Raw genomic sequence first — 25,123 nt, forward strand, 5'->3', positions numbered from 1 at the left:
TAATAATAATAATAATAATAATAATAATAACGCAAACTGCCGCGATAGAATTACCGCGACTTTGCAGATCGTTTTGCATCAAGTCACTGCAGCTGCTACGATATCATATAAATTATAGGTAGGTAGTGCTAAATAAAAACCTTACACGAGATAACTGCAGGATGCATGCGTCCCCGCGGGGCAGCTCTCACAAAAATCTATAATGCTGTTAACAGCGAGTTTAATCCCCAAAGGCTTAACACCCTCTATTTCGCGAAACGTTTCAGATCGAAAGTTGTCGACTCGACAACCTGCGCGGAGTTTGTTCTTAATTATTTCCGACGTATCATAATTTGATTACTAAAACCATCATTGTATACGTCGTAGTTCGCACGCGCTAATAGTATTAATTATGACACCGCGATGCACATTTTATGTACCTACAATAAAACAATGCGATTTAAGTACAAACAAATTGTTCATGCGATGCGTTTGCAACAATATTTATTACTCACCATTATCATTACGCGCTATTATAGATATATATCCTACAACGACTAACTTACTGACATGGCTGTTTGATTTCAGATAAGATATATTATAATATGCTTCAACCGACAATTTATGTATACCTACGCGTCGGTCCCAGTAGGTAGGTATATAGTTGATAGGTTATACGTTGTAGCTGGTGTAGCTCTTTCACCTATAGCCCGAACCCGATGGTATTGCGATATAATAATATGGTAACAACTTTTCTTTCGACGATTATTTATGGAAATTAAAATCGTTTTAATTAATATTTATTATTTTATATAACTAGTCGAAATAAGCGAGTACGCGCGTAGAACTATTGTATAATTAATTTTCTCAATTATTTTATAATTTAAATAGTAACATTTCCTCACAAACATATTATATTCATATTTTAATATACCCACTTAAAGTTTTTTTCCCGGTATTTAAAATTTAAATTGGTTTTTACAATTAAAACATATTCTTTATAGTTGTTTGATATCATAATATACCAGCTAAATACTGTACACACAGTTACAGTTTAACGGACGAGAACATACGTAAACATTACATTAGTGTAACAGAAGGCTATAACCTTATAAATACACATCATTAATCAATTATCGCATTCATAAATAAAAACACAAACATACGATTCGAGTTACAAATGAGATTTTTTTTTAATATGTATTAAAAATCACAGCGTTATTCTATATTATGTCTCGATAGCTTTGGTAACATAAGTGTAATATTAGACATTAAGTAACAGTGTTTTACCTACGTATATATAGTATTATTATAATAACAGCTGCATTATACGGAGTTGCCGACTTGTATGATTATTTTTCAAATGATTTATGATACATCAATAATAATAAATTGACGAATTATAATAATTATAGATTGTATCTCGTATAGTGTTTAACGATAAAATTAAAATTGTAAGTTATCTACATACTCAATCAGCCAAACGTGCAGTGTATAAACTATAAAGTAGGTACAATATTATATCATCACCTTAACTAAAACGTACCAACAATTGCCATTACTTTGTGCAATAGTAGGTACAAGTATTTTTATTATTGTTTATAGGTAATTGATAATTCTGCGTAAGACGGAAGTGTTAAATATTGACTATTGGACATAAAAAACCATCATTATCATATTTTAATGGGCTCTCAAAATTGTGATCGGGCGATGATAATCGTTATAACGTCATGCATGTGAGCATTCAACCGACTGCAGTCTCACTATAGAGACAAATCTAAAATCTGATACCACGTAAACGGTTTGGTAGGGGTAATAAAAATACATTTGCAAAATGTGTAGGTACAACATGATATTGTGTTTGAATTCTAAAATATTCGAATTAAATTAAATATACTCTAATTAGTAATTATAAATTATAATTAATACAAACATAGCTAAAAAACAAAGTTAATATCGCAAAATAATAATAGGTTCTGTGTTTCAGATCGCGCTGTCGGAGTTTAGATATTTTTTTAATATTAGATCTAAACGGTAATTTAAAATACTAAATAAGTTTTGTAGATTTGGAAACATTTTATTTAAACGGCGGAACAGGAAGGAGGCACAAAAACACGTTATTGTTATTTTTAATAGAACAATATAAAAACGGCTATTATATGATGTTCGTATAGGACATACCCGACCCATAAATATATATATATTATATATCGATGTGATGCAGTGTTTAAAAAGTACGACGATGAAAACTAATAAAACGTAATAAATAGCGGCGTTATTCCTATTACCGGGGAGGGGAAATCGATAACACATGAAATATATTATTAATATTTTATGGCGGCGATTGTGAATACGCGATTGCGCGAGATGACATCAATAATATGACACATGATACGATATATCACACCTATACTGTACGATAAATGATTAATATATTATTATATTATTGCAGTGTAGACAATACAATATATTATATTATAACATAACGAGGACGATACCTGATATTATTATTGTGACGGACCGGCGAAATAAAACGTTGTATCCAATCACTTAAAATCCCGTATTGCACGTAATGATAATAAAAATATTTTGTACGATTTATGCGTTGAGCGTGGAGAGAGCTGGTTCGCCAATAACACGCGGTGGTGTAGACTGCAGAAAACGGGACCGTTGATTACGGGGGTGAAAAGGGCGGGGGTGGTGCCGAATGGGGAGAGTCCGGACGAACGCGAAAAGGGCGAGATTCGAGGACGACGACGACGATACATATATATTTATATAATATAATATTACTTTACTTATACATTTTTCTCGTTGTAATTTAAAAATACGTCGGTAGAACGCGTATTACTGTTATTATTATAATATGTGTTGCACTGCACCGTGCGTTGTGTATAATAATACCGATATACCTACCGCCGGGGGTTTATCGTAATCGAAGTCCGATGGCGCGCGGCCAATAAATCATCCGGCCGTCAATTAAATACGACTCTCCGCGACTGGATGCGAGTGTGTGTGTGTGTGTGTGTGTAAGCGATATATTAATTTCGAATCAGCTATGTCGATTTTATGCGATTCTGCGAGCGCTTGCCCCGACGAGCGAATGAGCGAGAGAAAAAAAACCCCTGAAAAAACTCTAAAATTAACCTGTTGACCAATATATTGTATTATATAATAATTTTATACAAAATAATATCAGACTAGATCGCGAACGCTGTAGATATTGTAATATTAAATGTACGGTGGCTCATACATATTATCATTCATCATATTATTATGATCACTATTACCATGGTACTATATTATATACATGCGAACATGGTTAGAGAGAATACGGGACAACGCGATTTCGTCCGTTGTTTTGTGCTTATGACTGACGAGTGACAACGGACGACAACGACGACGGACGAGATGACGTGACGAGCGTGTATAAAACAACGTTTTATTTATCATAATATAATGTATTTCGGTTTTTTTTCTCTTTTTTATGGCCCGCGGTGGTAACAGTGGGCTTTAACTGCCGTTTATTTTATTCTTATCACTTCTACAATTTTTTTCTACGTATAATTTATTTATATGTTGTTTCCTAAAAAAAAATAAAACAAGGACTCCCAAAGTATCTTTTTTTAAGCCGATGACGAGCCTCGGCGTACGCGTGCGACGAATTGCATAACCGGCTCTCCTCCCGCATCCAACTTTTCGTGTCCTCGACGACGTTTCCTAATAATTTGCCGTTAAAATCCGCCTAGACGTGGTATACTATTTTCTCGTCCTAGTCTCAGAATAATAATAATACAATAAAACATAATATTTATATTTTTTATCGTTATTTCAAACGTTTCGTAAAAATTATCGTTTGACACGAACCGCGCCCGAGGATCATATTATATCATATGTACTTGAGACTCAACTACACGGTTGCTCTTCACTAGGTTGTTTAAAAAGTTTATAAAAATTATTTTTATAAACGTTGGCAAATCGACCGATCTGAATATGTACAACGCCGCGTTAATATAATAGAAAAATATACTACCTATCGTCAAACATTTTGTGCATATGCGAGCATATATGTATACATTATATTATATATAGGTGATAAATTATGATAAAAATCGTAATCGTCAAATTAATTAATTGGTTAAGCCGTGAAACAAAAAAACCATCGTAAAATTTCGACTGTAGATATTATTATTATATTCTTTAATAATCAATTAACGTTATCGCGTCGGTCTATTTAATGGTCCGACGTAATTAAATATTCTACAAACCGAAATCTCAAAAAACAAACATCTCATAGCGATAATTTGATTAAACAAAATTATATAAATTGCGTGTACGCATAATACCGTTTCGACTGATAATTTTTTTTTATTACTAAGAAAATATATTTTGTTTGTTGCAAAATTCGACATGACGTCAATGTACTGCAGGTTTCGTGTCCCGTACACGAGAAAATCCGGTTTTTCGTAACACGCACGACACAGGATCGATATATATAATAATATATATAAAACATAGATATACAGGGTGATTGTTTCAACGTGAGACACTCATTAATTTAAAAAAAACTATATTAGGTATAAATATTTTTGAACATTTTTACGTAATTTCAATTATAAAAAATTAATTATATTTTTTACCGTCGTTATTATTTTATAAGTTTTTTACACATTTCTTTTTGATTGACAACATACATTTTAAATTTCATATACTAATACAAAATATTTTTCAAAGTGGATATACAAAAGTTTAATTTCAAATAAATTAGTAGTTATACCAAACTTATATAGGTAGGTTAACTCCACGCATCAAAAAAGTAAATAATATACTTAGGTATCAATAATTCATTTATTACTCATTTCAAATTTTATTTTTAAGCTACCAAAAAATATTCTGTTTTGTAATATGAAATTAAAAAAGTATGTTATGATATTTAATAAAGTAAAAACTTGAGATCTGATAATACAAAAAGTAAACATAATTGCTATTTTTACCGTTGTTTTGTATTACTTAAAATTATATTAATTAAATACTAAAAACATTCGTCAAAATAATTTCACATTTAAAAAATCACCCTGCATTGTAGTCCTGTTATACTTTGCACAATTTACGAAACCCTGAAAACGCTGTCATTGAAGTAGAATTAAAAAAATAATAAATAGTAATCATATACATCTGGACATTTAACATTTTTAAATGAAATAACTTACACCTGAATATATCCACCTGGTAAAGTGTGTGCAGTGTTACAAGTAGGCACGAGTGGGAACGACGACGAGGATAAAAATATGTAGTTTTATTGATATTATAATTTTTTTCCTATTTAATAACACTAATCTAACAACGTTTATATTATATTAATTTATATACATAATGTATTGCATTATAGGGTAATATGTGCAACCCAATGTAGGGCGCGAACTACTCGATGAAAAACTTTCGACCGACAGCGTGTATTGACCAGGCAAAAAAAATATATATAAATAAATAAACCGAACATGATGCAAATATAATTTTTTTCATAGCAACGAAAAATATGTAAAAATCGTACCAAAATAATATTATAACGCACGAGCGTATACGAGCTTGTTCCTACTTCCGGATATAATTACTGAGTACGTGTAATGTATACATGCATATTAATGAAACTATACAACAAAATGAACCTTTTTTTATTTCGTTTTTAATTAAAAACCAGTACGTTTACGCGATTTTCAAACAAAGCACAGCGTTTAGCCGTCAATTCGGTCGTGTGGTTTCCATCAGACGACCGTAAAGCTGCAGCAAATTATATGATATGTATATTATATAATGCGTGTATATGTGCAAAGGGCGCAAAGCGATGACCGCCGGAACTCGGAATAAGTAATTATAAATTGTTTTTCAATATATGCGGACAATGCATTTTCCAAAACCCGATCGAATTGTTTTGGTAGAAATAATAAGTATACTATTCCAAGTAAACGGTGAAGCACATGGAAAACAGTTATTGTGTACCTACCCGTTGGGTACAATCACGAACGGAATTCTCAGTCACGTGATCACATTTCGAAAGTATTATTGGTATATATCTTTTATATTATATACATCGTTTATAAGTTTCATTTAGACGCAATTCAAATTTTGTGCATGCCACCATCTAACATGCATGCAGAATTATTATTGTAAAAGAAAATATAACTTTAATGCCAACGGAATATTTCATGTGAACAAATATATTTGTCAATTTTCAAGTATTAGTACACATATTATATATAATATATAAGTAAAGTATAAATAATAATAAATAGGTTAAATGTTGTGTATTATATGTGTGCTGTAGTAAGAACATCTTAGTTATTACGCTGCGGCATCAACCGGTCATTCCAATTGAAAACAATATACAGTTATTTTTTTAGTAAATTCGATGGTCAATAAAGGCTTACTAAAATTGTTTATGTTTAATTTCGTTTTTATAAACAGTAGTTAAAAAAAATCTATTGAATGTATAGTGTATACCTACTATTCATAATATAACAATATCAGAATTTTTTTTTTACATTTCAACACAGATCTAAATATTGATTAATAAGAATATAAATAAAGCTATTTTATAAAAAATACCATGCATCAAAAAAAAATATTTATAGTTAATTTTTTTAAAAAACATAGCTACTGTGTATTTTACTAAATTTATATTATTTTTTTGGCTATTATAATAATAGGTAAGTAAAAAATTGTGAATTGTTAGAGTTGGCAAATATATATGAATTCGCATCAAAATCGCTTTAATTAAAATATCCTTTGTAAACATTTCGTGGACTATAATATTCGTTCTACTATAGTTTATAATATAGGAATAGGTTAGGTGCTCTAGCTATGTATTAAATATCTTAATATTTTTTTGTCCAAAAGAAATTAACTTACACATAATATAACCTATTACTGCTACTGCGTTTTTGGTATCATTAAAGAAATGTGAGTAAATCGAAATTGAATACATAATAAATAGGTAATGTACTATAGTGTCTGTATCAAAGTTTATAATAAAGCTATGTGAGAATTGTTATGTGCTTATATAATATATATAAAACCGTCATAAGATTCGAATAAAAACGCGCATCGTGTTGGTGATTTGACATCATTAGTGCGGAAAGGGAAATCGACCGGCGAATACCTTGAGGTCGAATTAACAATTAAAAAAAAACAAAAAAATAAAATTATAATAAAGAATGCGACAATCATCGCGAATAGACCTTATACATATAGTATACCAACGTAAAACCTACGGTGGGTTGCCAACCTCTTTATAATACCTATATAAATATACCTATATGGCAGTGAACATATAATATATTGTATAATCCAGCTGAGGCCAAAATGAGCATGCGGAACGAGGACAATGAGTTCGAATTGCGTTTTTTTTTTCGACAATCTTATAATATTATAAGTACAATACAACGATTAACGGTGGATTCAAAACAGCCATTAAAATAAATTTATCAACATTCAACGCCGATAGCTTCGAGAATGTACGCATATTATAGGTATGATATAGGTATGTGCTGCGGAGTGTGTGTATAGGTAACACGCGAATAATATAAAATATCTTTATCCATTCCATCGCGGGAAGCACCACGCTGCGATCGCGCAGGTGCCACAGTGGTTGCATTTAATAACCGTGTAACAATGTCCATTTTTTTCATTTAATACAATATCACTAACAGCTATATATGTATTAGATAGTAAAACGTATTAAAAAAAAACACTCGGCCGAGAAAAAATATAACCAAGGTCGATAAAGATGCGTTCCATGCCACGCTATATATATGTACCTCTATACATGCAGCATCTACGTCTAGGTACTCGCCGTGGCCTTTGAGACTTGTGCACTGAAATTTCGTGTTGTACTCGAAAATATAACAACAAATCAAATGAAGAAGCTCGTCTGCAGATTACGGATTTCTTTGGAAAAATCATATCGGACATGGCGCCGAGATAAAGCACGTCGTACGTCCAACGATCAACTAGCTGAGGCCAAGCATACACGCATTCTAATTAAAATATTCCTATATGTGTACAGCCTAATTTAACCTTTTGGTGTTATCTGAAGCTTATTGTCTAAATAATAATAATAATATTAATATAGTACGTACGGGAGTGAAAACGTTCCTAATTAAAAACGTATACAGCTTTACAGCTTGCGCATAATCGTCGACAAATGAATATAATATAAATGTATATTATTTGAAAATCGAACACTTACCTGAAACATAAAAACAAAAGTTATCAATCATTGGTTTACACGTCATACATTAATATATTATATATTCTTGGAAGAAAAATATAACTATAATTTGTGTTTAAATCCGTGTTCAAGTTAACCACAATTTTAGCGTTGACGTCATGTCACGGATCGCAAGCACAATAACCAAACGTTATTATAACGGATCCTTATTATAAATTATAATCCGTACGTATACACAATAATAATAATAATAATATAATAGTGGCACATCGGTATAAAATATATATTGTAAACGTGCCGTGGGAGACTAGGACGTTCTTATCTAATCGAAAGATAACGGATTTCGAGGTTATATACGAGATGTATTATAAATAATATAATCTATACGAACAACGCGGCGATTCCAGGAATCACAATTTAATTTTAATTATTCGTTTTTATCAATTAAAATTTAGGTAATTAGGTATATGAATATTATACAATATAATATTATAGTACATAGGTAAGGTATATGAACCGTCGAGAGCACGAAATCAACCGGTCGCCGCCGCGCTGGCGCTAATAATTTACACGATGCTCACGTGCGTCGCCTTATCGCATAGGAAACAAAATATATAATATTATATATGTATATTATTATTTTAATAGGTATAAAATGGTATATATACGCGTAATAACAGCCACGGTGTAAAAAAAAAATAATCCATCATTTGCAGCTTATTCATTATTTCGCGCGCGCGTATTTTAAACATAATATTTAATATTATACACAATTTTTTTTACGTTTCGTTATAATTTTTTCCAAATTAAACTGCCGATCGGACGCGTAATAACAACAAGTAGCCGGAATGAGTATAAGTATATTACCTAATATGTAGTTACTAGTCGAACCATCGAAACGAACTCTATACAAGTACTTATGTCCTATATATCTACACATATTATACGACTTGCTGCAGCGTATATATGATATATTATTATACATATATATGATTAGGTATGGGTTACCTACGGAATATATCGGGACGACGGCATCGATCGAGGCTGCTGCGGTAGTTGGTACGACATATTATATAGTATAATATATTATGTATGCGGCACGCGTTATCGCCAACAATATAATACGCATAGTTATAGGTATAGGTATAATACTATACTGGCTCGCGGAGGAAACGGATTTTTTTTTTTTTTTTCGAATTTAAATTTTAACCGACTCTCATTCGTATAATAATATAATATAAAAGACGGTCTTTAAAAGCAGTTCTCCCACGACCGCACATACGCGCGAGCGCGGCCAACTCGCGGCGTCACGTCCTGCAGCAGCTGACGATATACGTCGGATTACCCGTATAGGTGTACACACGCGGTATATACTGTGCACTATAATACACGTAGGCATACTTATATATTATAAACACACACGTACATGCATATTTACTATTATATAGCATATATACACATCGTAATCGTCGCGTTGACGAGCGTTTTATTCGTTTATATATTAATATAATATAAAAGTAGCGATTCGTGAAAAGCCAGAAAAACACGCCTGGAAAGTGACCGTGTGCACATCGCACGTATTATCACTGTAGTGTTTTCTGGTTTTATGTCATCGCATCACAGAATATTATACAAGACGAGGTGGTTTTTTTTTAACGTGTACACGCTTTTTATAATATATTCCGATATTTTTTTATTACTATTATATTGTTATTAGGTATATACGCATGTATTACACGTCATGTATATGTAATAATATACTTAAAATATATACTTGTATTATATACGATATACGTGCGTACATAAACTAAGAGTTGTCCCACAAAAGATCTGATCCCGAATACGGCGGCAGCGTATATATTACACATACATAACATATACATAGGGTTGGTGGCGGTACACAACGACGAAGGAGGGGCGGCAGTGGCGACGCAAACGAAACAGAAACTCGAAAAACGCGACTAGAATCCGAAATGAGCGGCGAGTGTGCATGGGCCACAGAATCTGAATCGGAATTACCTCGCAAAGACGACGACAATGTATATAATATATATGCACGACTAAAAAAAACATGCATGACGTCACATTTATGTACATCTAAAAACCCTACGAGCTCTCTTTCTCTCTCTCTCGCTCTATCTCTACGCGCAAGATAACAATCGCGAATATAATATACGTACACGCAAACCAGTTCGAAGTTGTCCTGTATTTTTATAAAACGTGCTCGGCTTTTTACGTCTCAAACGCTCTTCGACCGTCAAAGTCCGCGTACAATATATAATATACATATATTTATAAATAGACTATTTTTTTCTCTTTATGTATATACCCTTCTCTATACTGCACGTTCGTCTATTCCGATCTCGTACGTCATCTCCCGCAGTAATACGTGCCATTGAGTTTTAAATTAATTTATTATTATTATAATCATCATATTTTTTTTTTTTTTCAAAAACCACCGAGATTATTAGATTATTATTTCAATGAACGGCGACAGCCGCATCAGTCCACCTGCATGCACGCGCGTTTTACAATATGTGGCACACTTTTTTCTCATGCGAAGGCGTATGTTTATACTTTATGACTTTTTATCAATGGATTTTGTCGTGCAAATGCATATCGATCGACTTGCACCGATATTGGAACCAGGTTAGGATATATAGTAACAAACACCGTGCCCCATCCCATCATATTATTATTATGACATTAAATCATATTTAAAAGAATGCAGTTAGTAATCGACGGATAGTAATTTGATTAAAGAATTAACATTAAATAAAAACTCTAACAGAACATATAAACGGTTCTAACATTAGGTATAATATTTTGTAATGATATAACATGAGCATACCAACATTGCTTTATTTGAAGTATATTTTAATATTGAAATTTGAAATTGTTTATTGAAACGATCACTCTACAAATTATAGAATGACTTTTGCAAAATATCTGATACCAATCCCGTATACTTATTACCTATCGATAAAAAATAATTTAAAAACGGGTATAGTAGCCAAGTATGGTGTTAAAACGATTGTGCTGCCAGAAATGTATAATTATTATTAAAAAAAAAAAGCTTTTAAAAATGATATTACATATTATTAAGTAGAGGAACCTTCCCGATGTGACTGTATTTTCTATAAGTATACTGTTATACTGTATACAAACATAACGTATAAATACCATAACAATGATATCGAATTATATTATATAATAGTAACTTTAAAAAATTATTATTGAGAAACGAAAAAACTACGACCGAAAGGTGTGACTACACGAGGAAAATAATTGAGTTTCTATATATATTATAGGTGTCTGGTGCATATAATAACGCAATCTGCTTTTTTCCTTTCAAAAGAGATATAACACAAATTTGGACGTTTGAATCGAGACTGAACAGTGAACAGATTATATTGTCGTGAGTACACATTCTTATAATATATATATTATATTATAACGCCAACCGGTTTGAATGAGGGCGATTCGCAGAAAATGGGGGTGACTGGGGTGCCAGTGCTGGACGGTGCATGTTCATATATATATATATATAGGTTATATATCTGGCGTGTACCTGGCAAAATTGGACCCATTGCGCCGGGGGGTACACACGCATTGTATCTATATTTATTATTATTATTATTATTATTATTATTACGACGATTATGATTAGTGATTACTATTATTGGCCCGTACTCGTTTTTATTATATATGTATACCTATTTTTTTTTAAAAACAGTTTCATTTCTCCTCTTCAATTTCCCCGTCCCGCATCCGATGATAAATCAAAAATGGACGTCGCACATCTCTCACGCCGCAGATGATTTACGGGCGACCGTGCAGGGAACGACCTCCGCCGCCGCCGCCGCCGTCATTGTGATGGATACGGACGCCGCGCGCCGTATAACAGCACCGCCGGCCGCCCCGAAAAAAAGACCGAACTGACGGGTGTATTTTTCAAAACTCGGCACAAGAGGATAGCCATGGCCGGTCTTGTCCCTGTCGGTCGGGCCGATCGGACGCGTTTTTTTTAATATTAATAATAATAATTATTATTTTACCGCTCACCGACCATATACATAATAATATCGTACTATATAGGTACAGTTTATTCCCACCGCCCGCTGCCGCCGACAGCCCGGTGACGACGTGGTAATTATACCCGGAACAGTCCCAGATTATATATATATATATAACTACACAGATATTTCATATATATAAATATATATTAAGAGTATCATGTCGTATTATACAAGATAGCTGTGTGTATATTATATTATACTAGGTATCTATATTTTAATATGTGTAGGTACATAAAATCCTCGGATAACTGAAATATGCGGCTACAAGTTATAACATCAGTAGTAGCCCGTAGTAATTTTTCAATCATCTCCCGGAAAAAAATGTCATCAAATAGCATAGACTCCCGACGTTATAATTGAAAATCGAAATCGGCATCATGGATTACAATTTATTGTTTTTGAATTGGAAAATCATCCCAGTTCTTAAACTCGATAAATACCATAATATTATAGGCTGCATAATAATAATAATGATGATAATAATATTTATTTTGTTATAGACGTAGTGTGGGTCAGGTTTGAACCATTTGTTTCTGTTCTTTCGAATTTTGGGAGGTCGCAAAAATCAACGAGTATAATTTATATATGTATGAATATAAAGTAGTGAACAAAAAAGCGCGTGATGCTAAGTGACAGCTGATCTAATTATAAATGTATGAATTGTTTATCCGGTAAAAATATTATAATAAATACAAGAAAACTACATGAATACTTAATACACGAGTCATGAATTTTAGGACGGTAATATTATGAAATAAACCTAATTTAAATATACATCAATTATATACCAAAATTTACTTACAGAATTTTAATTTGTTTAATTGTTTAATTCCTTAGTAATATAATGAGGATATAAATTAATAGAAGTCAGTAAATTTGCATAATGTTAAGATTACATAGAAATTATTATTATTATTTATTTTTTAAATAAAAGAGTATTTTTTCAACATTACTATAATGTTATATAGAATATTGATAAACGTATTAAATATATAAATATATTATATATAGGTACACATATATTTTATAAATATTGTTATTTATAGTTATGCTCGACTAAAATCTTAGTATATGGTTTCAGTTTGAAAATAAACTAATGACAAACGAGCTCTATATAGAAAGGGAAAAACAATTAATTTTCAAGTATTTAGACTTAACTGCCACTATTCATAAAATACTATTTCTCTTGGATGCTTTTATTTGATTAACTCCGGAAATCTAGAAAATTATAAGAGAAAAAGCTTTTTGAAATGCATTATGTCTAAATGAGCTGTGCATTTGCAGTTGAAATTAGAAATAATAATATAAATTAGGGAAAGTTAAAACTGTTTTCGAGGAACTATAGAGAGATAAAAAAAAAGAATGCGAAGAAAGTAGCCTTTAAAATATAAACGTACACTTGACTACTAAAGTATAAGATTTACATAAATTTCAAAAACATTTTGTAACGGTACACAACAAGTTTTGCGATGGTTTTGTATTTTACATGAATAAATAAATAAATGATTCTTACTTAAGTCCCAAGTAACAGTCGATGTGCTGCTCTTACCATGTTTTATTTGTTTAGTAAAAACAGTTAAGGGGTATATTTTCTATAATAATTGTGTCAAATGTATACATAAATATCTGTACCGTATGGCCATATATTATAATATCATACCTAATAAATTAATTTATTGATATTTGATTGATTGCTAAGCACTTATTAGATATATACGACAGCAGTATCAGCAATAGTATTTTAATTCAATTTAAATAGCATTGGAAATTAAAATCACATATTATTTACTGCAATATTGGATTCAATAAGAATAATAAGTATTGTGTGTTAAAAACTTTTAAGGTACGAATTATATATATATATTAGCATAATAATATTATTATGATCAATATTATTAAATTTTAATTAAAAACATTTTAATTATATTACTTCTTATTATATATTACTTCTCATGGGTACCTATATAATATCTACTTTTCAAGTGATAGTTGTAAAATATATTATCAGCATTTATAATATTCATATCCATATTTAAGAAAAACGACCCTGACCTCAAATATATGCAAGATCCCTTAGCTCAATTAATTAATATAATAACATTAATAACTATACGAACACGATAACTACACAATTCATTTGAAACATGTTTTTTCTCTATCTTCCCATACGACATAGATACCTATTATTATAAAATCCCATAGCACATGATGAGTGTCGGTAAGTGCACATAAAACTATAATGAACACCTGTCGAAGACACAATGAGTTATATATGCGCATAAATAAAAATGGGATTATTAAATCGATGAATTTTGATTTTTTTTTTTTTTGATTCTTATCGATTGTCGTGTATTATAGTGCACCACGACTATTGTGTTGTCCGCCCACGATCGCGACTGCAGGGCCGCAACGGATTTTGAGACAACTTAAACGTGCCCAATTCGTTGGTGGTCAAAATTGCTCAATATAATATTATTACATATTATAGATATATATACGCACGCCAAAACAGGTCCATGACCCACTTCCTTTCTGATCATACAATTATAATCTAAAGTAAAATGTTGGGCTATGTATTTTGTACAATAATTTATACAAAGGGTACCCATGTCTCATATAATACATATAGTATATATTATACCTAAATAAATATATGAGAACCAATAAAGGTTTTTCTATATATTGCTAAATCATAATATGAAACTACATATATATATATATATAAGTACCAATAAGTAGTAATAAAATAATTACTATACACAATAATCACATATATAGTGTTGTTATTTTTATAAAATACGAGGAAACCAGTTCTGAGTGCCAGATAAATAGAGATTTGTTCGTTTCAAGCACTTTCTCTGTTAGATCTATATGGGATATTCTCGTGATCTCGGAGGTCCTATTATAATATGCGCGCAATATATATAATACATGGTGTAATAATAACATTATAAGGATGTTCAAATGGTTGACATTTTACGGTCAGTTCACGCTGAGTATAAATTATGTGATAAAAACGAAAAAAACATAATGTGTATAATATCTACATTGGTGTATCTAATATACATATAATTATAAGAATATTTTTAAATATGATAGGTAATTGATAATTTATAATAATGCCATAATTTATTAAAATATAGGTACCTCCTAATCTATAAAGTATAAATTATATTTACTAATACAATATTATTTTCTTGAAATACAATCGGAAGTCATTAAATTTATCTAATCTAAAACATAATATATGAACTTGATTAATTTGTTGGATTTTATAAAATATGATGGTGATTGAAATTTACTGAAATCTAAAATAATATAGTATAGGTATACTTATAGTTTTTATAAACGTAAAATTACATTTGATAATATAACTCGAAGCGGCCACTTTACATAGAAATGTAGTTAAATAGGTACGCTCCACTATGCACAAGCAAAAAATGAATACTAATATAAGTACTGAATATTAATAATAATATACTCATTTAAATTTCAAAAATAATGTCCAATTATATTTGAAAATATATAACTAGATATTGGTATAAGTACCTACAGTGCACACATATAATATATATATATATATGCCTATTAGTATACCTAAATACCTAAATTTGTTTGAGTATAATATATTATTATGTAATATAAAATCGTTCTTAGGATAGGTACCTGAATTACGCACGACCATGTGATGGTGATGATTTGATGATAATACACACGAATTTGGTGTATCGCTTTATCTGCGGATTCGTCGAAAATATATAAAAAATAATATTATTACGAGAGCGAAAAACAATATAATAATAATATTTATGGGGTAAAAATTACACCGTTATAAGGACCCGTCGAGCTATAAAAAATTGTAAAAACACACCGAATGAATTTATACGTAAGATATCAAAAAACAAAAAAAATTAAAAAATTAAAAAATAGTTATAATAATTATATTATATATAACACCAGTTGTGTACGATCGGTGTGCAGTGCGCGGCAGCGACGAACGTTCCGTCGGAAAAGCGGTCGGACGACGATTATAGCAACGTGCGAGCGAAAAGTCCGCGATACGCGCGCAACGTTTCAAAAAGCCGGCGCAAATGGTGATGAACCACGGGACCCGATTGGACGGCCGGACGGACTGACATTAATGGCGCGGCGGCACTCAACAGCTGCTCCGTCCGCCGCCGCCGCTTTGGACGATCGCGCGCGCACGCACGCGCGCCGTCCTGTCGCTGCGGCAGGCGAGCTGCAGTCGCCGTGCCCCCGCGCGCCCAATGATAACGCGCGGCTATAATACGCGCGTCCTTATCAGCATCCCCACCCCGCCGCCGCCACGACGAAAAACCGTTCGCTGGAGTGTATACCTTCCCCTAGATAGGTATATATATATATTATTATTATAATAACGACAATAGTATAGGCGCTTTTCCCCGCCGTCGACACGCGCAGCTTTACATTTATACATTTGCAGCACATCGCATCGTTGACGACCGGAAAATATAGATTTATAGCTCGGCACGCGCGTTCTAGTGTAGGTAGGTCCCCACATGTATAATATAGGTTTAATACATGTATTATATATCATACGCCTGTAATATAGATATATATACATATATTGACATATATATGTCTATATGATATTTCGGAAAATTAAAACATATATACAACGCGATTTAACGAAACGTTTTCGATATAAATCTAATACCTATATGTTTAGGTATAATAAATTATCACTGTCAACGAGTCAAATAACATTATATTATATACGTGCTAATATTAGGTACCTATATATAGTATTATAATATTATGTATTTATGTGTGTATATTATATTATCATTACCATGTGCTATTTAGCCGATATAATATTTTTATCGCGTCATACGTCTATAATAATAGTCCAAATCGGTACCTGCAGCACGTGAGTAGTATAATATGGGGCTGAAAATTGAATAAACGTAAAGCCCTCAAAAATACCAAAAGTCTAAAAATTCAAAATAAGACACTATATCTCACATCGTCTCTTACTTTACGTTAATATGTTGTAATTTACAACCCTTATTATTAATCGAATTTGTATTCAATTGATTCAATTTGTATATTATACCACTATGAATATTATTCTAACAAATACTTAAATTTATTTTTGTCTTTTCATTTCCATATACTATTAGGGCCAACTGTGTTATAATAATAACTGTTTTGTGTATTTGGCTCGACTCGTTGAAATAAATACATTATATTATACCGTATAATGATCAAATAATAGTAGGTGTGTAACCATAACATTTACTTTTATTAATAATTAATTAAAATGAATTAAAATAAAATAATATTCCATTATTTTTTGTATTATTAAAAATTAAAAAAAAATTTAGCTTTAGTGTCAAATACCTTAAAACCTCTAAAGTGCATGAAAAAAATTTTATAAACGACCTTGAAGCAAAAATAATATCAAAATCAAAATTTTTGTTTTTATTAAAAAAATACAACAAGACGACCATCGCAGGGCCAGAATCAGAAAACAATGCAAGGTATGAAAAATGCATTAAAATCCCCTATACCTACTTATATATTATGGTGAGACCGAATACCAATTTTTAGGATTTATAAATTGAAATGTATAGGATTTTGTTAAAACTCGTGGGATGTTTGATGTATAATATTAATATAATATAATGCAGTCCATATTTTTAATAGAAATAATAAGGAAATTAATTTTTAATTTTAAGCTTTGAATCACCACGCATATAGTTTATCATTAATTACAATCGTTTATTTCGTTTCTTATAATATAATGAGTAATGTATTATATTATTATATTTTATTCATATATTATAATAGTTATTTTTATTGATATGCGTTTTGGGTTGTACCTACACTATAATATTTTACTATATAGTTATTTTAACATATTTAAAAATTAAATTAATAAATCATTATAATGTTAACAAGTATAACGACCAATTATTTCTTTAATAGCATATTCATTAAACTGTGTGGAAGGCTACCGGTATTTTTTCCAAACCATATGTTATCTATATGTACATCTAATTAAGAGATTGATACACATAATGTATATATTTAACTGTGGATTAAATAAATATTTGTTTATAACGTTATATTCAAGTAATAAAACTAAATTAATGAAACTTATTAAATACTAAATTTTAAAATGCCATATCTATAGGTATAGTGTATAGTTTTCCCAATTATTCTTTCTTTAGACATCATAATTTTTCTTCAATATGATTAAAAAAAATGTAATAACTCAACAAAATAATGAGTTTAGAGGAGATTACCTGCAGAGATTCATTATTAAATAAATTACCGATTAAATTACCATTTAAATGTATACAAATAATACTAATAAGGTTATGGTAATTTATTATTATCATATTTTTAATTCGGCTCTTGTCTGTGTGTTATAGATACATTTTAATTTAATATTCCTAAGCAGACGATTTTTTTGTATTTTCTTTAAGTTTTTCAATGACTACATAATTATTTATGTTTGAATTTCCTCTTCCGAAGCAGAATATTTTTTGGAAAACTTCGATTTATAAAAATCTAATTTCGAATGAGTTATTAATTAATATACCTAACTTATAAGTTATGAGTATACAAAGATAAGATGAGCGGAGTAGCAAGTGGCACTTCATAAGGTTATGATTGGGAGTTTTATTGAGTTCGGTTTAATTACAGTTTTAATGATTGTAAAACTAAATGTAGATGCATCTCAATACATATTATACATTATAATTAATTATAAATTGATTTGTGTAAAATCAACATTTTTTATATTCAAATTAAGCGCATTTACATCATTGAAATTACATATTATGTTAATCTTAAGTATATTCTATATAACTTAACTGCTTTAACTAATAGAGATTTTCATGTCAAATTGCTTACCTATAGAAAATATATAGGTATATTAAATATTTTACTAAAAACGATTTAATTTCACAAAATATCAACTAGCAATTCACTCCATCATAACCTATTAAAATATGTATAGTAGTCAACATTCTTGCGTACACGCCTATAAAGTATAGTCAGCTGTTACGTATAAATTGGGAAACATTATAATTGAAACTATAATATTATAACTTAACGAATGCTGCAGGTTGTGTCATTTTGTGACTTCGTAATAATAACGGTGTTTTTTATAACAGGATGTGCTCACCGATTTTAATATAGTTGTATTAATATATAATATATCTTACACAATAACAAGGATCATAGACAATATACAGTACGGGTACCTATATAGCTATATCTATATATTACACACCATGGTAATCGTCAAAACAATATTGTAATATGCGCTGCAGTTTAGTGAATTCAAAATAATATAATAATACCTATATAACCAAATAAGCATATAAGCAGATAAAAATCTGAATCAAAGAAATCAGTTGATTCAAAAAACACTTGCGATTATAGAATTACGAGTAGGTAATAATATATAATATACCTATAGGTATATAAATTGAATGTATTATAAGTTATAACATATTTTTTTTTTCATTGATAATTTTTAACATTGACTGTATAGGCTATTAGTTATTTGTATATTTATTAAAACATCAAAGTAATAGTTAACCTAATTTATAGTTACACTTTTTTTTGTACGCAATTAAATATTTTAATATGGTTATACCATTAATAATATACTACTGTATGCAATTTACATACACATACGCCTATTAAGAGTGTAAACACGTCGGTCAAGACATCGTCCTGTAATATAATATGTAATTGGCAATAATATAATATATTATACGGATTGAATCGTTTAACATATATTATGTCGGAAAGTATTAAGGTGTATGTTAATATCACATAATTTAAAGACATGTATTATAAAACAACACAATTTGAAGAAAAAAAATTGTATCTTATTACTATTTTTTATTGTTATAGTTTTTTTTTGGTTTTTATGATTATTCGAGATAGCACTGTGTCACTTATTCTGCTCATCTAAACTTTAAATATTTATAAGTTATAACTAGAGCGAGGATTTTTATTTTCTTAAAATAGCCAAAATATGATGCGCATATTTTCTTAAAAATTTGAATACCTATATATAATGTTTGGAAATCCTTTAATATCTTTTTTTGTATTGAGATTCTTTGTACTATGAATCGCTGACATAGCTTACTCTCATACATCCATCAAAAACATATTTTTACATAGAAATCCACGCTTTAGTTATAACTAATTAACTATAGTTCAAAATTCAATTTGTATGAATCTAAGCACGCTCCAAATAGTATTTTGCTCAAGAATATGAAATCAAAAATGTAATGCTGTCATTCAAAAAAGTAAAAAACTTAAATATAATAACGATAATAATAGTGAAAAATTATGTATTTTAATGATTTTGAAATTACGTAAAATGAATATTTCTCCCAACAGAAAATAAAACTTTTTAAGATGAGTGCTTATATTGTTTAAAAAAAATCACACAGCGGTGTATTTAAACATATTAATGTATTAAACATATTTTGAAGCCTAACCGTTAACGCGTTATGATATTTTGGAGGAATTATACGAATACCAAATTCGTGAATCAAATTTATGGCGACATTGAATTTTTTTCATCCCATGTATTATTGTTAGGTATAATGTTTAGGTATTTGGCTCTAAATATTTTACCCAGTTATGTATTGTATATTATTAGGTAATATTTTATTTAGACACCTATTTGTTATAATATTTATTACACTTATAATAATAGTTCTTAATATACTTCTCATGTTAGTTTTTTTATTGCTATAAATATTTATTTAAAAAAATTTTAAGTTCTATATTATATTATTATATGCTAATAGTTTACACCAAACGGTCCCCGCCCGTTGATTACAATAACACTTATGTACACACTATACCTATGTATCCACGATTATATAGTAGGTAGCGTGCATATATTATTGTACACCTATGCCTACAGTCGTATACAACACTGCTGTAGTACAACTGTCCGTTATCGACGAGATAAGGAAATAAAACCGTAGTATTAGGTTTAATGCCTACACGTGTTTTAATACAAACTTAATGTTTGGCGAAACAACCATCGACTTGCAGTGCGCTTATATATGTGTATAATATAGGCATTTATGTATATATGTATAGCAGGATTCGAGTATACGCGTATTTAGCTGAGGCTTCTTGCCCATTGTTTTCTTACATCACAGCGAGGTAATTAAATCGCAAACGATATTCGTTTTTTATATATGTAAGGAGGTATATTAAATGTATACATATAAATTATATACACGTGGTGTCTGAGTTTATAAGTTGATACATACGATTATATAGGTATTATAACGAGTGTGTATCTTTAATACGCACACAACAAATTGTAGCACACTGCGGGCGTATAATATGTTTATTGTTTATTTATATATTTTTTTGATCTCAACAAATACCTTTTACATACTGCGCGACGACGAAACGAAGATTCTAATAAGTACACGTTATTATTATATAGAAATAGGTAAGGATATTATATTATGCACTTTATACGATAAAACGACGCTACACTGCTCGTGTGAATAAAATATACGAATGCATTTATATATTGACAGCAGGTGATGGTCACTGCGGATCTATTACCAGCGTATAATATGATACTTTTGTTTATATTGATCGAACTTTTACGTAAACATTCAAATAATTATTCGATCACAGTATTTAAGTAGGTAGGTACCTATTTATATTTTATGCTATAGGTTTAATATTAAAGAATAACGATTTATATAAAACTACTAACGATTGATTTCAGGATTACACATAATATTATAGTAAGTACCTATATTTTATATTTATTATTTTACAAGATTAATTATTTAAATCAAAAAATCCGAGAACTATGACACTGAAACTATAGAATGTATATTATCTATATTATATATGTATATTATATATATTAATATATATATATATATTATATACTATACAGACACCGACCCTTAAAATTTAGCATTATATTCCCCACAACTGCACGTTTTTATAATATTATAATAATACTATTGAGTGTAAAAACATAATAAACGCGTGACACCCCAAAGACCCCCTGACGATAACGCTCTATAAACACAAATCCCGAATACTCGCGATAGAACGTCCTTGGGTCACATATATACATTGTTTTCTACGGGTGTTTTTCGACGTATGTGATTTATCCGGTAAATGAAAAGAGATACCGTTATACTGTAAATTCAATACAATCTATACAATATTGTTACTGACGTAAGATGGCTTTTATAAAGTATATAATATAAGATTTTTAATTCGATCACACAATGGCACTTGTAAACATCAAACAAATACTTTTTGAACAACCGCCTATACATTTTTCGAAAAACATATATTGCCAACGATAATCTTTTGAATGATATAATAATAGTATAATAATCTTAGGTCGAATTATACCGTATACCAACGTGATTATTACAATTGCGTCACTATAATATAATACGATACAGTAAATACGATAACACCTAAACCTAATATATGTATAGATATATTATACTGAAGAACGCTGCAGTGAAAACCAAAAATAGCAGCTGTGTATCTTGTATGAGTGTTATTAGTTATTAGTTATTACTATAATATAATATTATATCAATACATGAACCGATATGCCTATAATAATATTTTCTCGCTCGTATTATAATTATATTATTATATTACTTTGTACACTTCCCACAAACAACCTCTCGTAAAAATCAAAAAAATATAAATAAAAATGCACACTCAAATATCAGGCTGGAGTAATTCTTGATAAGGCTTATTACATCGTTTAAATGCAGTGTTTATAAAACAATTGAGCTTATGACTATATTATATTGTGGACTGTGGTATATATAATATTTTGCACGCACCCACAACAGCCATCTGCAGCTTATAGTAGTTACTTTGCGTATATTATATCTATAGGTACATAACATTTGTTGAGACGATTGACTGTCGATCTCAAAGTTATAATCGATACAACAACCTGTTTGCGATCAATAGCAATTTTATTATTGAAATCCCTCAGAATACAAATCAGTAGGCAACTAGACAGAGTTAAGTTTAATTAAGACCAACAGTGAGTATAATAATATATAATATAAACATGGAGCAGTGAATATAATATTACTATTATTTTATCGTGGACGTCTTTCTTTTTATTTACAAACTATTTTATTTTTCATTTTATAATATTATTCCACATGAGAACATATATAATCCCGGTCCAAAACTACCACCAATCAAAAACCCTATATATAAATGTCGTATATATTATATTTGCTCTCTCTCTCTCTCTCTCTCTCTCTCTCTCTCTCTCTCTCTCTCTCTCTCTCTCTCTCTCTCTCTCTCTCTGTATAGGGTGAATTCTGAAATTCGGCGGGACATAATATATTACTAAAATTTTAGCTCTAATTAATTGTCTGTCAACCGCAGCGTTAGCACATTCATCTCCAAGCCGTTTTCCGCATGCAAGTGAAATATTCTCCCCTATTGTACTTTGATATTCAATTATTTTATACATTGCATTTGTACAAATTACTTTTACTGAAAATATTCTACGACTTTATAAGTTATAATAATTTAATTGTTACCAACGAATTTAAGATTAAATAGAAGGCATAGGTACTGTTGTATTTTATGTATTTTAAAAATCATATTATTTGTATAAAATAAATTAAAAGGAAAACAATAGTATTAGATCAACGTAAAAATCGAATGGTTTTTTGGATAAAATATTATAGTATTTCGCATATAGTATAGTATTTTTGGTTTAGGAAAACCATTTGAATAAAACCATTCGATTTTAAGTTGATCTAATACTATTGATATCTTAAACAAAAATATATTATTATTTTGTTGAAATTTCGATCGATGGCCATTACTTATCGACAATTTAAAACATTTTACTAGATATTTTATCGTACGATATTGTAAACATTAAACAATAATGTTTATTGTTTCCATATTAATGAAATTAAAAAAAAAACATCGTAGAAACTATTATCTTTGATATATATACCAGATACCTATGTGTTTAAGTTGTATAAATGCCAAGATTCGTTACCAAAATTTAATAATTCCAATAAAATTAATCAAAATATAAAATCTTGAATAAATGAATATAATTATCTTACTACAATTATTAGGTCAGTTATGATGAAAGATTTTATTATAAAGATTAAAAATGTTGTAAGATAATGCAAAAAGTTTAATAAAACTGGCTGTCTTTACTACAAATATTTTAAATATTATCTAAATATATCAAAATTAATGTTTGTCTGTAGGTATGTCGCTGAACTCCTAAACGACGGCACTAATTTTTATGAAATTTTTTGTGTGTGTTTGGTGGTTCCCCGGATGGTTTAAACTTAAGATTCACAATTGGACACGGAGAGGTGCTGAAAAAGGGATTTTGTCATTTATGATGGAAATTTTTTATACATAAATGGTTATTGGTTGTTATTGGTAATAGGAGAAATAATTAGGAGAATTAGAATTTTTTTTGTATATTGATTACTAGTATTGCTATCAGTAATCCAGATCAGGTAAAAGCATAAAATTGAATTTTCGCACATTGCCTACCAAGGTGGCTAAGTTGCACTTATTACAGCTTAAAGAAGTTGAACAATCACAATTTAGAATTTTTTAAGAGTTGTCGTTCTTTAAGAGGACGTTATACCCGCATGTGTTGTCTCCGTCTTACAAGTGCATAATATAGCAAATTATACACTCGGCAAAACACGTGTAGCTCCGTTGGTTTAAAAATTAGAGTGAATTGATTTCTTATAAAATCTAAAGGTAAGATTATTATCTAGACAAC

The 25,123-nt window shown here is 29.9% G+C and overlaps 1 protein-coding gene across 7 annotated transcripts in view; it reads right to left on the minus strand.

Annotated features, from left to right (window-relative positions):
- The window catches only part of LOC100167267 (homeotic protein antennapedia), a 217,155-nt gene that overhangs the window by 107,603 nt on the left and 84,429 nt on the right, over positions 1–25,123 (minus strand). For 2 of the 7 annotated variants that reach the window (XM_029488495.1, XM_029488497.1), the window contains exon 1: positions 15,952–16,488. The exons of 4 other annotated variants lie outside the window; for them this stretch is intronic. The gene's annotated coding sequence lies outside the window, so the exon portion shown is untranslated. Of the gene's footprint in view, positions 1–7,793; positions 8,225–15,951; positions 16,489–25,123 lie in introns of those variants that run through there. One more of the 7 variants, XM_029488496.1, reaches the window with a different exon arrangement.

This window comes from Acyrthosiphon pisum, chromosome A1, assembly GCF_005508785.2.
Source record: "Acyrthosiphon pisum isolate AL4f chromosome A1, pea_aphid_22Mar2018_4r6ur, whole genome shotgun sequence".
NCBI lineage: Eukaryota > Metazoa > Arthropoda > Insecta > Hemiptera > Aphididae > Acyrthosiphon > Acyrthosiphon pisum.